At 60.0% G+C, this 17,235-nt stretch overlaps 2 pseudogenes across 1 annotated transcript in view; both read left to right on the forward strand.

Moving 5' to 3' along the window:
* LOC101401299 (cationic amino acid transporter 4-like) overlaps window positions 1-4,583 on the forward strand; it is a 29,896-nt pseudogene extending 25,313 nt beyond the window's left edge. The window contains exons 2-5 of the transcript XR_015549935.1: window positions 1,407-2,428; window positions 2,892-3,484; window positions 3,743-3,851; window positions 3,952-4,583. The product of XR_015549935.1 is annotated as a cationic amino acid transporter 4-like (transcript). The remainder of the gene's footprint in view (window positions 1-1,406; window positions 2,429-2,891; window positions 3,485-3,742; window positions 3,852-3,951) is intronic.
* LOC147912425 (uncharacterized) overlaps window positions 1-17,235 on the forward strand; it is a 176,540-nt pseudogene that overhangs the window by 155,640 nt on the left and 3,665 nt on the right.

Genomic DNA, 17,235 nt, shown 5'->3' on the forward strand with positions numbered 1-17,235 from the left:
TACTCTCACGGATATCCACAAGTGGGGAGCTGCTGTTAGGGTCCCCCAGGGTCCTCCAGGCTTGACAGGTGCTCCTGGGCTAGGAGGGGGCTGCCATTGGTGTCTGAGGGGCCCTAGGGGTGTCCTAAGCTAGAGGGCTGTAGTCGTCCCCAGGAGTCTGCTTGCCCCCTTTCAGGACATGCTCTGTAGCTAAAAGCTCAGAACAGCCAGCATGAGTTCTGCCCATTCACAGAACACTCCCCAAAGCTGGGCACTCCCTCATCAGTGGATGAGGGTGGCTTCCTGCCATCCCATTGTGCTGGGAGGTCAGGGACTGCCCAGGGCCTCTCAGCCAGATTCATACCCTCCTCGTACCAGTCTCCCCTGACTCCTGCAGCCCCCACACCTCCCACTGTTGAGGGGCCTGGATGGTGTCCAGGTGGTAGAGTACATGTGTTGGGATGAGGGATCAAGGAGGGTGTCTTCAGTACCGGAAAGCGGGTGGGCTCCATACCCCTCCCAGACCTGGGCTTTAACCTTCATGAGCCTCTCAATGCCACCTCAGTGACCTGGGCTAGTCACTTACCTGGTGGCCTGGGCTTCCTCATCTGTGAACCAGGCACAGTAATAGGGCTTCCCTAGAACCCGGTGAGCTTTGGTTTTGAGGGCGTGAGGTGTGGGTAGGGTGGGCTGAGTGCCTGTGGGACCTGGAGGTGGTGCCCAGTTCTGGATATGTTCCCAGGGGTGGGGGTGGGCACAGAGCGGTGGCAGCCATGGTGACAGAAAGTGAGTCCCAGCAACTCCTGTGGGGACAGACTCAGGCCAGAGGAGAGGTGAAGGCTCAGGAACTGGGGACAGGGGCACAGCAATAGATGCGTCAGTGGTGTGGTGGTGGCCTGTTGTACTGTGGAGCCTTGGCTTCAGGCGCAGGGCCCAGGGCGCCCCCCACTACTGGCAGCATGCACTGATACACTAGTTTGGTGGAGCAGGGAGGAGGGTGATGAACACTGCTGTCTGGAGCCAGGTGGCCGCCTCTGCCAGAACACTCCTGTTCCTGGTCCTGGAGTTCTGACCCAGCTGCTGGGAAGCCTCGGGTTTCCATTCTCTTCTGGGATCCCAGACCACTGGAGAGGTTCCTAGCTGGGATCCCCAGGGCTGCCCCTTTCCCACTCTCAGGGCCCCTCCCAAACCCACTCAGGTCCAGCTCCACGAGGGCCCCTCGCTGGCCTGGGAGGGAGGCCAAAGGGATCTCCATGCTTCCCTGTGACTTCCTGCCCACTCTGCTCATGGGCCCTGAACCCTGCCTCATCCAGCCCTCCAGCTGGCCAGTGGTTCAAGGCTTGGGTCCCCAGGGCAGGATCAGAGCAAGGATTGATGGCTGGTCAGCACCCAGCTGGGCAGCTTGTCACTCCCTCTCACCCTTGTAGGTGCTGGCAGCTGGCTTGGTGCTCCTCTCAGCTGCCCACCATGGCCCGGGGGCTGCCCAGCACTGAGAGCCTGGTGCGCTTCTGCCAGAAGCTGAACCGACTGAAGAGAGTGGAGGAGCCCACCAGGGAGACGTTGCCTCAGCGCCACCTGACCACGCTGGACCTGACCTTGCTGGGTGTGGGTGGCATGGTGGGCTTCGGCCTGTACGTCCTCACGGGCACCGTGGCCAAGGACATGGCTGGCCCTGCGGTGCTCGTGTCCTTCAGCGTGGCTGCCGTGGCCTCCCTGCTGGCAGCCCTATGCTATGCAGAGCTCGGGGCAAATGTGCCCAGCAAAGGCTCTGCCTACCTGTTCACCTACATGTCCATGGGCGAGCTGTAGGCCTTCCTCATTGGCTGGAACACACTCCTCCGGTGCCTCATTGGTGGCGCCGCTGTGGCTCGCGCCTGGAGCGGCTACCTGGACACCATCTTCAGCTACCGCATCCGCAGCTTCACTGAGGCCCATGTGGGCATCTGGCGGGTGCCCTTCCTGGCCCAGTACCCAGACTTCTTGGCTGCTGCCATCACACTTTTGACCTCCACAATCGTCTTGTGTGGAGCCCGCGTCACCTACCGGCTCAACCGCATCTTCTCCGCCATCAGCCTGGTTGTCATCCTCTTCATCATCATCCTGGGGTTTGTCCTGGCCCGCCCGCACAACTGGGGTGCTGAGGAGGGCGGCTTTGCACCCTTGGGCTTCTCTGGAATCATGGCTGGTGCTGCCACCTGCTTCTACGGCTTTGTGGGCTTTAGTGACATTATTAGCTCCAGCGAGGAGGCCCGGAACCCAAAGCGAGCTGTGCCTATGGCCATTGTCATCTCGGTTGGCCTGGTGGCCGGTGCCTACATCCTCGTCTCCACTGTGCTCACCCTCATGGTGCCCTGGCACAGTCTGCACCGTGATTGGGCACTTGCTGATGCCTTCTACCAGCGGGGCTATAGCTGGGCGGGCTTCATCGTGGCGGCTGGCTTCATCTGTGGTAAGGGGCCCTTCTGGGCAAGGTGGGAGGGGACAGGGCGGTGGGGCCCTGCCCTAAGCCTCCCAGGGAAGACATCTCCATCTGGGCCTGTGTTCCCAGTTGCATCATGGGCCCAGGAAGGGGCTAATGATTAGACTTTCCACCCAGGCTTGTTGGGAGTGACCTACTCACCACCTCCCCCAATTGTACATAGAATGCCAGCTCTGGGCATGTGCTTCCAGATCCTTTCCTGGCAGAGGGACTCAGCCCTCATCAGATAGTCCAGTGGTCCTGTCAACTAAACAGAGCTGTCCATTCCTGGGTGGTGAGGGGGAACAATCCAGCACCCCACATACACTCAGGCTCACTCTGAGAGACCAAACTCATGCCCTTGTTCGCAAGGAGCCAGCCCTGCCCTGGTCCACAGAGCGGCCCCTGGTGGGCCTGTCCACCATGCTGACCATTCTCCCACCCTCTGCCACAGCCACGACCACTGTCCTGATCGGCGACCTACTTTACCCGTCACGCACCGTCTGTGCCATGGCCGCGGACGGGCTCTTCTTCCAGGTGTTTGCCCACGTGCACCCCAGGACACAGGTGCCCATGGTGGGCATCCTGGTGTTCGGGGTCCTCATGGCTTTCCTGGCGCTGCTGCTGGACTTCAAGGCACTGGTCCAGGTCCTGTCCTTCGGTGCACTGCTGGCCTATACCTTCATGGCCACCAGCATTATCGTGCTACACTTCCAAAAGGCCTCTCCATCCAGTTCCCTGGGCCCAGTCAGCCCTGTGGGCACAGAGCAGGCCTCAGCCCCTGAGCCCGGGCAGCTGCGACCAGCCCTGAGGCCCTACCTCGGCTTCCTGGGTGGGTGCCGGCCTGGAGCTGCCGTGGCTTGGGCACTCGGTGTCCTGGTGGCCTCGGCCATCACTCTGGACTGCGTGCTGGTCTTCGGGGACTCGGCCCTGCACCTCCCACTCTGGGGCTACACCCTGCTGCTCCTGCTCAGCTCCGTCATGTTTCTGCTCAGTCTCCTCGTCCTGGGGGCCCACCAGCAACAGCGCCAGCGGGACGCCTTCCAGGTACTTCCTCCAGCCAACACCCATCACTCTCAGCCCAGCCAGCTCCCATTGCCCCTTACTCCTCTGCCATGGCAGAATACAGCAGGGCTCACGGGGAGGGGGAGGCCAGTACCCCATCCCCCTCTTTCTGCATGGCTAGTGGGCCCTTGTCTCCAGAATCTCCAGAGGCGGAGAAAGGCTCTGTGGACTCCCAAGAAATCAGGCCCTGGGCCTGCAGACCGTCCCACAGCCAGCCCAGCCCTGCCCTTGTCCCCTCAGGTTCCCCTGGTGCCCCTGACTCCAGCCCTGAGCATCCTTCTCAACATCTTCCTCATGCTGTACCTGAGCCACCTGACCTGGCTGGGCTTTTCCATCTGGTTGCTGGTCGGTGAGTGGGCGCCAGGCTGGGACCCCGGGTAGGCTGCAGGAGGAGGGCAAGCAGGGAGCAGGGCTGGGACCTGCCCCTCAGACTTGTGTCCCCCTTGCAGGACTCCTGGTGTATTTTGGCTACGGCATCCGGCACAGCAAGGAGAACCAGCAGGAGCGGCCGGGGTTGACTGCCCCACGCGGCAGCCTGGAGGAGACGGTGCAGGCCCTGCAGACCCCCAGCCAGGCACTGGCCCAGAAACCTGGACACACAGAGTAGACCACCAGAGCATGAGGACTGCTGGGGGCCATACCACCCTCCCCTACTTCCTCAGGGGGCTGGAGGGGCTGGCAGCACATACTATCCAGAGCAGGTCAGGTTTGCACCCCTGCCCATGCCAGAAGGACTTTAGGACCTTAAGCCAGGGGCCACGTTTTGAGTCCTTGGGAGTGGGCCGTGGCCAGTGCTGGTGTGGTGGACTCTGCCCAGCACCTTCCAGTTTATGACCAGCTCTAGCTACTTGGGCAGGTGGAGAAGGGCGGGCAGGGAAGAGGCCCGCAGCCCCAGGGAGCCACAATAATAACTGCTGGGCCAGCTACATGGCCTGTTGCTCTGTCCACCTGGCATTCTTTGTAGCACTGAGTCTTCACCTGCCCCCGGGAACCAGGTGATTTTCCCCAATCCAAGGCAAAGGCGACAAGGTTCTGTAAGGGACGTTCAGCCAGGGAAGAGAGAGCCCTTAGTCAGGGACACGGCCAGGCCTGGGTCCCAGGGTCATGCCCTCAAGCCAGTGCCCTCTGCCCAGCTCAGAAGGGAGGTACACACAGCAGTACAGAGAGGTTCCTGACAGGGTAGGGTCAGGCTTCCTCCCTTGGGGGCTGATCCTGAGGGCAGAGCTTGGACCCCAACGAGGCTGCCTGGAAACGGCAGTGGAGTTCCAAGGTTCCTTCGCTTTCCCAAGGCTCGCGGAAAGCAGGGCATGTGCCTGAGGCCTGCCCTGGGATGCAGAGGCCCACTTGCCCAGGTACATGCATCTCTCAGGCACAGGCCCTCCTGCCCACACGGCTCCCCTGGGGGTGCACACCCACATGCAGACTGAGGCACAGCTGGTTCCAGGCTCAGGGCTGCCAGCAGTCGTAGCTCCTCTCCTGCAGCTGGAAGGAGTCGTGGGGCCGCAGCCAGAGCCCCTGGCATCCAGGTCACAATCCCATCCTGCACAGATGCCCACAGCCCCGCCCTGCACACAATGAATTACTGCTCCACTAGCACGTGGGCATGGACCCTCTCCCTGAGCCCTCCCAGAACCCTTTCCCCTACCGAGCCACCAGCAACACCAGGTCCTCACAGACCCCCTCCAGCCGCAGCCACGAGGTCCCTGATGTGGAAAACAGGGCAGTAGAGGCTGAAGCCTGGGTCACCGTGGCAGCACTTGAAGAAGATGGCGTCCCAGGTCTCCAAGGCATTGGATGTGAGAGGCGGTGGGGTGAGGGGGTCCAGTCAGGCAGGGGACAAGGAGGATCTGGGACAGCCAGGACACACCATGCTGACCTGGAGAAGTTGAACTTGCTGAAGGTGACGGTGTTTTTGATGAACAGGGTGGAGTTCTCAGCCTGGACCAGTAGGGGCTTCCTGCAGGTGGGGGAGGTCAGGGGCAGGCTCTGTTGGTCCTGGGACCTGCCCTGGGTGTCGGGGACACTTACACGGGCACAGTGTCACTCTCCATGGGGCATCGGCCCCGGATCTCACAGGTCCTGTGGGTCCCATTGAACTCTACACACTGGCCTATTTTTATGCCTTGAAAACACAAGACAAACTCTAGGTCCTCAAGTCTCCACAGGGCCTGGGAAGGGAGTGGGCAGGGGGCTGTTGGCAGAAAGAAGAGGTGCAGAGGCACCACAGGGCCTGCACGCGGGAGCCATCCAGGGTCCCAGCATGGCCCCCGGAACCCCCCTCCCAGTGGAGGCGCTGGAAGACAGGCCCACAGTTACCGTGGCTGTGCATCCCCGTCTCCCCTCAGGACAGTCCTCGTCAGCCCAGCAGTTCACAGTGGGATGGAGGGTGGTGAGGTGGTGAGAGAAGAGTTGTCCAGGCCCAGGAGGTGCCTCCCTTCTGTGACCCAGCCCTGCAGTCTGCAGGGACACGCACCTCCTCCTGTTAGCCCCCAGGGTTCCCTGAGTTTGGGGGCACATGGGAAAGCTGGGGGGTGCAAATAAAAGGAGGTGGTCAGAGGGGGGAGGGTGAGCAGCCTCAGCCAGATCGGGGTGCAGTGCTGTATCCCAAGAAAGAGCAATGCCCTCTTGATAGTTCTGTCCCCGGTGGGGGCAGAAGTGACTCCTTGGGGCCCAGCTCCTCTGGTCCAACTCAGATGACAGAATAGGGAAGGTGGAGGGACTCTGGGAGGGTAAGTTCATGCCAGGGTGGAGGTGCTTGGTGTGGCAGACAAAGGGAGGGACCCTCCTGAGAGAGGCCTGTAGGGAAGTGGGATCCCACACACTGACCAAGGGACCACAGGCCAGCCCCTTCCCAGCTTGTTCTGCTGTGAAACAGGGACATTAGTGCCTGCACACGGTCACAGAGTTCTGGGCATCAGCCAGGAGGGGACGTTGGCAAGCTTTCTGGGAGTCCCTGACCCCGGAGAGTAAGCACCCTCAAGGGTCAGGTACTCACACGGATATGGTTCTGCCGGGCGGAGGGTGGACGCCGCTGTCCAGGGCCCTGGGCTCAGGGGCAGCAGGAGGAACGCAGCACCAGGGGGGCAGGAAGGGCTTGGGACTCTGAGAAGCCTAATGAGAGGGTGGGACTTTGTAGGGGGATGGGACTGTGAGAAGGGGGCAGAGGACAGCGTGGGGCTACCTGCTCTGCTTCCCTGTCCCTACCTATGTCCTGAGTCTCCACCCTGGCTGGGCCACCATCTCCTCCGACCAGACCCCATGGTGACCACCACGGGGCCCCACCTCTGCCCTCATCCAGCTCCTTCCAGCAGCCCGAGTGGCCCATCCCAATGACAGACTATCGAGCACCCCTCCCCTGAGCCCATGGGAGGCTCCCCCCTCTGCCTTCTCCAATTGATCTGGGGCTACCCCCTCCCTGCCCCAGTCCAAATCTGGGCTCTACCCCACTCAGCAGCAGGGAACCCTGGTGGTGCCTCCTCTCACACAGTTGGGGCCTTTGCCCACACAGCCCCTCTGCCTGGACATCCTCTAGATCCCACTCAGCCTCCCATCCTGCAGGAAACCCTTCCTGAGGCCCCGGGTTGGCTGACGTGCCTCCTGGAGTCTCCCAGCTGCAGCTTCTGCCCCATAGCAGGCCCTGCCCCCCGGGCCGGGCTGTGTGTGCAGGAGCTCCGGGAGGTGGGGGGGGTGGAGTTCTGCCAGCCTGGTCTGGGGAGGCTCGGCAGGTGTTTGCCAGAGGCTGTGACACTACAAGGAGCACAGAGCACATGCTGGGAGGGACCAGACGACCAGACCCTGAGAGGAGCTGGCAGGAACTCTGCAATTCTCAGGAAGCCGGGGTGTCAGGTCTGATGAATTACCCAGTCCCGGTAGCTTTGAGGAAAGGGCCAGAAGCCCGGCTGTGGGCAAAGAGGAACCGCGTGGATTCCAGAAAACACAGAACTGTAGCCACAGAACAACTTCAGGACAGTCTACAAACCAAACATCAACTAGACGTCTCGGAGCATTCAGAAAGGGAGGGACATCGTGTGTGTTTCCAAACGTCAGCACATCCTCTGTGCACGTGCCTCACCTCGTCTGTGGACGGGGCCAACCAGGGACGTGTGCTCTCCAGCAACTGTGGTGGGACCAACGACCAGGACTAGGGACAGGGGCCATACGGTGACCCTCCAGCCCAGCAAACGAGCCATGTTGGGTTCAGTTAAAGAAAGATGTCACCATGGAGGGAGGCTTCCAGGGCTATTTCCCAGGTCACAACTATCCAGACAAAATCCACAACTGGGGAACTGTACACATGAAAATGGTTCAGATGGTAAATTTCATGTTATGTGTATTTTATGAAGTAAGAAAATTGGAAACAAATCCACAGCTGGGAGGAGAGCAAGTGCACTCTGGGACAGACACTGGATCCCGGGGACGCCCCCAGGCGAGAGGAAAAGGTGAGATTTGGGGCAGAGTCTGCATTTCTGCATGATTGGGCCAGAAGAGGGTGGGGTACTCTGGCTTGATCTCAGTTGTGGTGAAAAATACCCAGAGATCATGGGTGACCCTGCACTCAGCACAAGGAGTGTGCTCTGTTTGCCCACAGAAAATGGAGCTGCCCTGGGACACATTAACAGAGCCTGGGCATAGAGAAGGGAGGTGATCTTCCAGCTTGGCTCTTGCTATTAGAGCCCACCTGGGCATTGTGCCCAGTTCTGGGGGTTACACTGACAACCTGGAGACTGTCCAGAGAAGGGACCATCATGGAGCAGGGCCTGGATACCTCATGAAGAGCAACAGCGGAAGGCTCCAGAAGCACGCTGCTCAGAAGTGCAGAGTCCCCAGGTGGGGCTGGGAGGCCTTGGGTCAGTGACTCAACCTGGCTGGGCCTCAGTCCTCTCATCTTAAATGGGGACTTCAGTACTTCCTGCCAGGCAGGATGTTTGGGAGACTGAATGAAATGAATCACGAAAAGGTTTTAGCTCAGTGCCTGGGACACAGCAGCACATACTGAGCCCTCAGTCACCTGGGAAGGAGAAGTGGGGAATTGCTGGTGACCCAGGGCTGGTAGAGGAACAAGGACCCGCGGGGAGGCTCCCAGGCTGCCTTACCTCTGGGCATCCGCCCTGAACTTGTTCTGGTGTCACAGAAAATTGCTCACAAGAAGAGCATGATCTCTCCCTGGAAGGCAAGGGTCAGGGTGGGCCCCTGCTTGGCTCCCTCAGTGGGAGAGGCCAGAAGCTGGCAGCCGGGTCTGTGAGAGAAGGGGTCCTGGCCCATCCAGTCATCAATGCTGTGCCCCAGGAAAACGCCTCCAGTGAGGCAAGTTGAGGCACAGGCGGGAAGCTGGCTGGGTTTCTGCCATTTCTGAGCCCATGTCCACTTCTTTTTTTTTTTTTTTTAATTTTTTATTTATTTATTTATTTTTCCCCCAAAGCCCCAGTAGATAGTTGTATGTCATAGCTGCACATCCTTCTAGTTGCTGTATGTGGGACGCGACCTCAGCATGGCCGGAGAAGCGGTGCGTCGGTGCGCGCCCGGGATCCGAACCTGGGCTGCCAGTAGAGGAGCATGCGCACTCAACCGCTAAGCCACGGGGCCGGCCCCCACATCCAAATCTTTGAGGCAAATTTTCTTCTCATATTCACTCTCATTTGCTCAACCACAATTTTCCAAGAGCCTCCTGCTTCTAGGCACTGAAGATCCCAAGCCAAATTGGGCCGGGCTCCCACCCAGGCTGGGGGGGACTGGACCCCTCACTGCACACATGGCTGGGGACCAGGAGAGCAGGTGGTGAGCTCTGCCTGGGACAAAAGCAGAGTGGCTGTGGAGATGGGTGGCCTGCCACCTGTGTGCTGTGTGTGACAGCTCTGCACATTTAGGGGGATGCACACCAGGGAAGGGGAGGGGAGGGCTGGGCAGAGGGCAGGGGTGTGGCAGTGGTCAGGATCTACAGGGACTTAGTGGCCACCATCTTGGAGAAGGAGCCTTCCCAGGGTGGAAAGCAAGGGCTGGCAGGCTCTGATGGTGTCACCTGTGAGGGCTCAGCCTGGCTGCTGCATGGAGTGCACCTGGGGGCCCACAAGCAGACCACAGGCACAGCGGGGGCAGCAGGGAAACCAGTCAGGAGACGGAATGGACAGGAAGGGGGCAGGGAGGTGGGGAGCTGGGTCCAGCTTTGGTCCTGTTAGACGTCATGGCCCTCAGTGGATGGAAAGAGGCGGCACTGGGAGAGGGAGAGGGTTTCTCCTTGGACGTGGTGGGTGCGCATCAGGAGGCAGCTGTGCTCGGGGCAGGTGGTCACCGGGGCTACAACTTGGGCATCAACAGAACAGAGGTGGAAACTGGGGCTGTAGAGGATCTGGGTGGAGGGAGAAGGGGCTGGAAATGCAGCATGAGAAGGACAGAGGAGCCAGACCACAGTGCCCAGGTCAGGGAGGAGAGCACTCAGGAGCTCCAGGCCCTGGCCCCTGCCCCTCCACCCCTCCCTCAAGATCAAACCTTGAGTTCCCAGGCCCCCCACTCTTCCGGATGCAGCCTTTGTGAATGCAGTACCTATGGCCTGGCTTCCTGACTTGTCCCTTTGTCCACCCAGAAAGCTCTTACACATCCCCGAGAGCCCTGTCCAGGGCCGCTCCTCTGTCAGGCCCTTCCTGAACCCGGCCTGTGACAGTGCCAGCACCCCCTCTGGCATCACATGCCCCTCTTGCACACACTCGCTGCAAGGGTGGGGTCAGAGATGTCAGCGCCTGGCAGCAGCACCAAGGCACCCACCTGTGGCGGCTTCACAAATTCAGTCACGTCCCACAGCCGGATCCCCAGCTCCTTGATCTGGGTCACGGAAACCCCTTTGAGTTTGGTGATGACAGAAATCTGGGGTCCAGGTCCTGCTCCTGGTAGCCTTTTGTGGCGAGGAGGGCCCACCTTGGGAGGAGACGATGGGCAGTGTGGTGTGTCCCTGGCACTCAGTGAGCAGTGGCAGAGCTGGGCCCCACCCACTCAGCCCCTACACACCCTGTAAGGCTCCCAGCACCGCGTTCAGGGCCCCCACCTCTTTTCCAGCCTCATTTCCACCCCAAACACCCTGCACAGGCCAGAAACCCCGGCCATGCATCAGAGAGCCAATGCTCTCAGACCCAGATGCCCACCACCACCTCCTACCCCAGCCTTCCCCCTCCCCTGCCCCGCCAGACCCAGCTCCCTCCTTAAAATCTCCCCTGACCCAACCACCACGGTGGTCTTTCTCAGGGGCCCCAGGGCTCCAGCTCTCACAGGAATCAGGGACTACCTCCTGCCCCTCCCAGGTCCTCCTGGGCAGAGTGAGAGCCATCCTGCTCTGTGTCCAGAGCCCAACACGGGGCTGGGGACAAAGTCCAGGAAAGGAGGCAGGTGGGCACACAGGAGGACACGAGCACACGGCTTACTCTTGTACCTGCTGCCTCTAGAGAGACGGAGATCCTTCCTTCTGCCCCTACCCTGTCCCAACCTGCCCCCTCCACTGCCACCAGTCCAGCCCCTGAGGGTTCACACTCCCACCCTCAGCCCAGCAGGACCAGTCACGGTCCCTCCAGCCAGCCTGCCCAGGAGCCACTCTCTTACCCCACCATGGAGACCATGACCCCGAGCTGCAGCAGCCTCTGTGGGGCGCCTACCTGCCAGTTCCTGGTCATCACCTACTTCTCAGTTTGTAATCCAGAAGCCCCCAGCCTGTCGCGGCCCCCGGGGAGCCCACACTCTCAGCTCCTGCTGGCTGCCGGGGAGCAGGGTCAGCACTGCAGCTGCAGCCCCAGCTGAACAGGAGGAAAAGCAGGCCCCCAGGCCAGGCCAGGCCAGCAGCTGTTACAGGGACACTCCCACTGGGGGCAGGACCCAGCCCCACCCCCGCCCTGGGCTCAGTGCCCACCCCCAGCTGCCCTGGGCCTCCCTTCCTCTCTGACTCCCTCTGCCTGGCACTGGGGCGCAGAGAGGAGCAGCCCCTCTCCCCTGCCCTTTGGCCTCACTTCCTTGGGGGCTGAGGGGATGACAGGTGTTACAGGTACTTTGAGAGGGGAATAGGAGGAGATAGGAGCCCAGAGGAGGGACCAAGGAAAGCTTCAGGAAGAAGGCACCTCTGAGCTGACACCAGCAGATTGTGAAGTTCAACAAGCACAGCTGGGGAGGAATGTCGCTGGAGGAGGAAGCCGCATATGCGACGCTGGAGCCTGAGAGAGAACTGGGGCCCACACAGTGGGAACGGGACTGTGGCTCCAGAGAGGAGGGTGGCTGGCTCTGGGAGGTTCCCAGGTCATCCTGTGCGATGCCAGGCAGAGCTGCCCCTCCCAACAAGTGCAGGGACTAAAGCCCAGCTCTGGAGTTAGGCAGGGTCCCCAGTCCGCGGAAGGGGGGTGATGCTGGACCCACACGGGACAGCAGGGGGTCAACGCCTGCAAGGCGCCCAGCCCTGCGCCTGGCCCATGGGGCGCTCCCTTCTGCGCCCTGACCAGGAGCAGGCTCAAGGTCAGTGCAGGCTGCTGGTGGTTTTTGCAGCAAGGAACAACAGGGGGTTGTCCTGATGACTGCCCCCAGGAGAGTGCGTCTCTACTGGCTGTTGGGGGCTACTGTTCACTGCATGCCACATTTGATTGGCCCATGCAGCTGGCAGGTCAGTCCACATCCCAGGGCTGTGCTCTAGGAGGGGCCTGACTCAGTCCCAGCCTCAGTGCCTGGGACTGTGAAATAGGCGTAACCATGAGGGGTCCCTTTGAGAGGTCCCGAGAGAATGAAGAGCAGGAGGAAGAAGGGGCCGCTGGGCGTCCTGCAGGGGTCCTGGAGGCCGAGGATGGTTCAGGTGCGGATTCAGACTGAACTGAAGACAGGTGCCCCAGGCAGGGGGTTCAGGCCTGTCTCTTCACCTTGTGGGATCTAGGCAGGGGTGGAGGGGTGGGCTGGGGCTGAGGGCAGGGGACACCTGTCCAGCAGAGAGTGCATCCCTCCATGGGACACCCTCAGGGCAGCCCACGGCCCCTCCAGCCCCCTGCCCTCCAAGAAATGCTCTTGGCAGCATCAGTTGTTCCACCTTCAGAACCCGCTTCCAGAATGACGTTAAAATGCAGAAACCTAGCCAAACCATCTAAGAAGGGCTGTCCCACTCCTTCCTGAAATGGGATGAGGGCTGGGTTTTCCCAAGCCACAGGAGAAACTAAGCTGATGCATGTATAGAACTTAGAAGTATTTCAGTGTTTTCCCCTATAAAATGTTCATAAATCATTTGTGGTCTGCAATTCCACAGAAAAGGCACAGCATGCACTTCGGTGTCAGACAGGCAGGGTCCTAAGCCTGGCTCTGCCGAGATCAGCTACTACTCGCTGTGTGACTTTTGGGAAAGGATTTGCTTTCTCTGAGCCTCGATGTCCCCATCTGTATATGGGGCAGGAGTCCCTTCTAGCACAGGAAGAAATGCCTCTAGAGGGAAACAGGCTGGGTAGTGACAGAGGGCAGGGGAGGAGGCAGGCGGCTGTGCCTGGGGAGGGGGCCACATGGACCCCTGTCTCTATCAGGCACCCATGGGCTCGGAGAACTGGTCAAGGACACCGTCCACCTGAAGTCTTGCCGGGCCCACAGCGTTGTGCCTGCCTCCCGCTTCCTGCGCCAGGGAAGCGCCCCAGAGCTGAGCCTGTGGTGTCGTGGCCTGCAGCCCCAGGTACCCCTGGAGGGACCCTGGGCCAGGCTTGGAGGGGAGGACCTGGGAGGAGCAGCCATGGAGTGGCCCTCCCTGAGCCCACTCCACACATTCCCCAGCCTTGCTCTGTGTCAGGTGTGTCCCATCCCCCACATCTGGGTGACATGGGATCCAGGCTCTGATGGAGATCAGTGTAAGGACTGGGGAGCCTGCAGTGGCCCCTAATGCATTGGGGGTCAGGGAAGGCCCCAGGTGGTCTGTAGGAGCCTAGAAGGAGAAGCAGGTGGCCCCTGGGCCTGTGGGAACGGGTGGGCCTTTCAGTTGGAGGGCACCGAGTGGGCTCAGCCCTGGGAACAGGAGCCCGGGTAGTGACCAGCTATGCATGGGGCCTTCAGCTCTGGGAAGGACCAGGCCTCTCAGGACTCTCGGTCCCAGGGCGCCCGGGCTCTCCCTTCTGCATTGACCTCCAATCCCGGTGTCAAGCGGCTGGATTCGGGACAACGGGCTCTGTGGGGCCGGTGCAGAGGCCTTGGCAGGTGCCCTGAGCAAAAGCAGCAGCATCTGTGGGAGGTGCCAAGCCTGGGACAGGTGGGCAGACCTGAGTCTTCCCTTTCCTGAGGGATGTGGACTCCCCCAGCCAGGCCTTCTCCCCGTGGAACTGCTGGTATTGCTGGGGGCAGGGCCTCATCACAGGGTGGGGTGGGTGGGGGTGGTGCACCCAAGGCTGGATGCCACTCCCTTCCTGACCCACCCCACCCCTCCAAACCCGCTTCTGCTGGACAGCACCCCCTGCAGATGGTGGCCTCCCGGTGTCTGAATGCAGTCTTTCAACACAGAGAGAGGGGGGCTGGCAGTGCGAGAGGAGGGAGGGCTGGGGGTAGTTTGGCGGGGCTGGATCCAAATGCAACCTCTGCCACAGAAGAGCAGGGTGACCCTGAACAAGCAGCAAACCTCGCTGAGCCTCAGTTTCCAATCTGTGAAATGGACCCAACCATACCACTTAGCCCTTGGGGTTGTGATGAGCATTAAAAGCTCAGCAGAGAGTCTGGCCATGTAAGTGCTCTGTGCAGGGCACATTGCCTGTCATTGCCAGTCCCCAGAGATGCGGCCATGAGGGCTTCTGTGTGGGGTTATATTGCTGCCAGGCACGAGTCATCAATGGGGTGGCTGCGGCCTCATCACAGGTTCCTGCACAGCACCACAAAGGAGGGGGTTTAACCCCTTGACAGAGAAGCTTGTGGACACATGGGGTGGGGATGGGGCATCCAGCCAATGGGTTGCAGAGGTGCCATGCAACCCCAGGACAGTCCGCCTACAAAGCCCCTTCCACCTCCTCAAGCCTGGAAGTTTGGGGGATGGAGGAAGGTGGAGGAGGGCGGTGTCTGACTTTGGATCCCACTGACTGGTGAGTGATGTCGGACCCCAGATGTGGAGCTGTCGGAGAACCAGCTGGGAGCAGTGGGCAGCCAGGCTGTGTGTGCTGCCCTCGCAGTGAACCTGGCCGTCAGAGGCAGAGGGTTGACCTGCCTGTCCTCAACCACTCCAATTATTGGCGCTACAGCTGGCAGGGAATGGCCTGGAGGAGCAGGAGGCCCAGTATCTTGCTGAACTCCTGCTGGCCCACGCGGGCCTGAAGTCCCTGGACCTGAGCTATAAGCAGCTGACTGACCCAGCAGGTACCATGCAGACTTGGCCACCATGGGGCCCGTCTTCCTTGGGCAGGGATGGGGGGAGGTTGGCAGGACCACTCTGAGCATCCATGCTCTGGCCCCTCTCCCCACGTCCTACTTTGCCTGCCCCTTCCCCACTCCTTCCACACAGAACTCTTAGGTCACTCCCTGGACATCTCATTGCCTGTTGCTGCCTGTGCTGGGTGCTGATTTAGCCACGAGGAGCCCAGCATGAACACAACAGAGGCCCTGGCCTCAGGGAACACACATTAACAAGATCATTCTCCATAATTATTGGCGCTACAAAAGAAACAAACAGGGGTGATTCTAGAGAAGAATGAGGATCCCTGATACATGGGTGGCTGGGGTGGCCTCTGTGAGGAGGTGACATTGAAGCTGAAATGGGCAGGCTGTGGAGAAATCAGCCATTACAAGACCAGAGGGAGCCCATTTCAAGCAGAGGAACAGTGAACATGCAGACTTATTTCTCAGACTGACGGACACCTGTGTGACTGGGCTATTTGGCCAGGGCAGAGTGGCCAGGCTGCGGGGTGGAGAGGTGACAGGGGCTACAAGGCTACAAATCATGGCAAAAGGCATGAAGATTTTATTTCAAGTCTGTGGAGAACAACGGTGGGATCCCTGATCTCACCACTTTCTCTCATGCCCCAGGACCTTGGCATGGGCAGTCTGCTTTGCGAGGTACATGCAGTTTGACCTGCCTGTCCTCAACCACTCCAATCAACGATAAGAAACACCTGGGACCCTGGGTTAGGAATACAGATTCCTGCACCTTGGATCTGCTGAACCAGACTCTTGGGGGGAGGCCTGTGCGTCTGCATTTTAGCAGGTGTCCCAGGAGATTTGTCTGATTGAGAAATTTTGGGAGTCACTGCTCTGTGTCAGACTGCTTAGAGTGGGGTGGCACCAGCTTTGGCCTGTGAGAATCAGCCCTAGAATCTAACTGCCAGAGAGTCAGTTTACCTTCTAAGAAAATTACTGTGGGAAGTCAGTGAAACGAGAAGAGAAGCTCATTTCAGACTTTTGACAAACCAACTAGACGCTTCCCTCTGGGCCTGCATGGTCAGAGGGTGAGCAGCAGAGAGGCAGCCAGGAGGGAGGGGCTGGAGGCTAAGGCCCTGTGAAGGCTGCAGAATTACAGGAGGGGCGGTCTTCAGCCTGGGAAAGGACAGACTCAGCAGGGACATTTTGTTTCCCCAAGTGGGGATCTGTGGGTGGGCCCAATTCCCTGGAGGGTGAAGTAGCTTGGGTCCCAGTCTCCCCACCTGACCCACGGTGATTGTAGCACCTGCCACATACGTTGTTTTCAGGGGTCACGAAGACCAAGATTCAGAACTACAAGAGGCTGATTCCTGTGTGTAGAACCTTCTCACCTTCTAGCTGTTCAGCAAAGAAGGGGCTTCCCTACAAAGTGGGAGGCCGCTGCCCTCTCCTCCCAGGCCTGGGAGTGTCTGAGGAGGAGGAAAGTACCCCTATCTGAGAACCTGCGGGGGTCAGACCCAGCGCTGGGCATGGAGTCTGGAGCCCTGTTCTCAGGGAGGCAGCACAGGGGCCTCCCAACCTTGCGGGGAGCTCTCCAAGGTTCTGAAAGTGTCTGCCCAGGCTGTTCTGGCCCTGAGGGCTGGCTGAGCACTCTGCTCAGTCACTGCATCTGTTTTCCTCTGTGCATTTCTTTAGACCAGCCTTACTAGCCCTATGCTCGGTGCTGGGACCACGGAGAGGGGTCAAATTCAGATCTCTGAGAAATTCCTAGGCTGGCGGGAGAGACTGGCCGGGCAGAGAGAGGTCTAATGGCCAGATACTGGCCAGATACTGGCCATTAGAAGCACATTGAACTTGAGGTGCGAGGTGGCCCAGCCCAGGCAGGTGGGCAAGGCTTCCTGACACCGTGACCCCAGGTTAGAAGGATGAGGAGCTCCTAGCCAGGTGAAGAAGGGGGTCAACAGTTGCACACAGGGGGACAGCCTGGAGGCACGTTGGTCCCAGCACTTCTGAGAACTGGACACGGGTCAGACTGGCTGAGTGCTGACAGAGTGGAGAGCAGGGTGGGTGGATGAGTGAGGCTTCTGCCCATTTTACATGCTGAATTCTCTCAGGGTTTCTTAACCCCACAGGGCCCCACTTTCTTTTTTCTACCACCACTGCCTCCTCTCTACCACAGCTGCACTGGCCTTGTCACTTCTTGCCACCACCCGAGACTATCGCACAAGCCTCCTGGGACTCCTCTGTCCTCTGCCCCTGCCCACCCTAGTCCATCCCCCTACACCCCACTGCTAAGGAATCCAGCCTTGTCACTTCTTAAGCCCTCCCTGCGTCCCCACCCCGATAGGGCACTAACGCCTTGTCAATACCCTCTATCCTAGCATTCAAGGCTCTCCAGCATCTCTCAAGTGCCCATGGCT

Source organism: Ceratotherium simum, chromosome 35, assembly GCF_057802395.1.
Source record: "Ceratotherium simum simum isolate JZ-2026a chromosome 35, ASM5780239v1, whole genome shotgun sequence".
In the NCBI taxonomy this organism is placed as follows: Eukaryota; Metazoa; Chordata; class Mammalia; order Perissodactyla; family Rhinocerotidae; genus Ceratotherium; species Ceratotherium simum.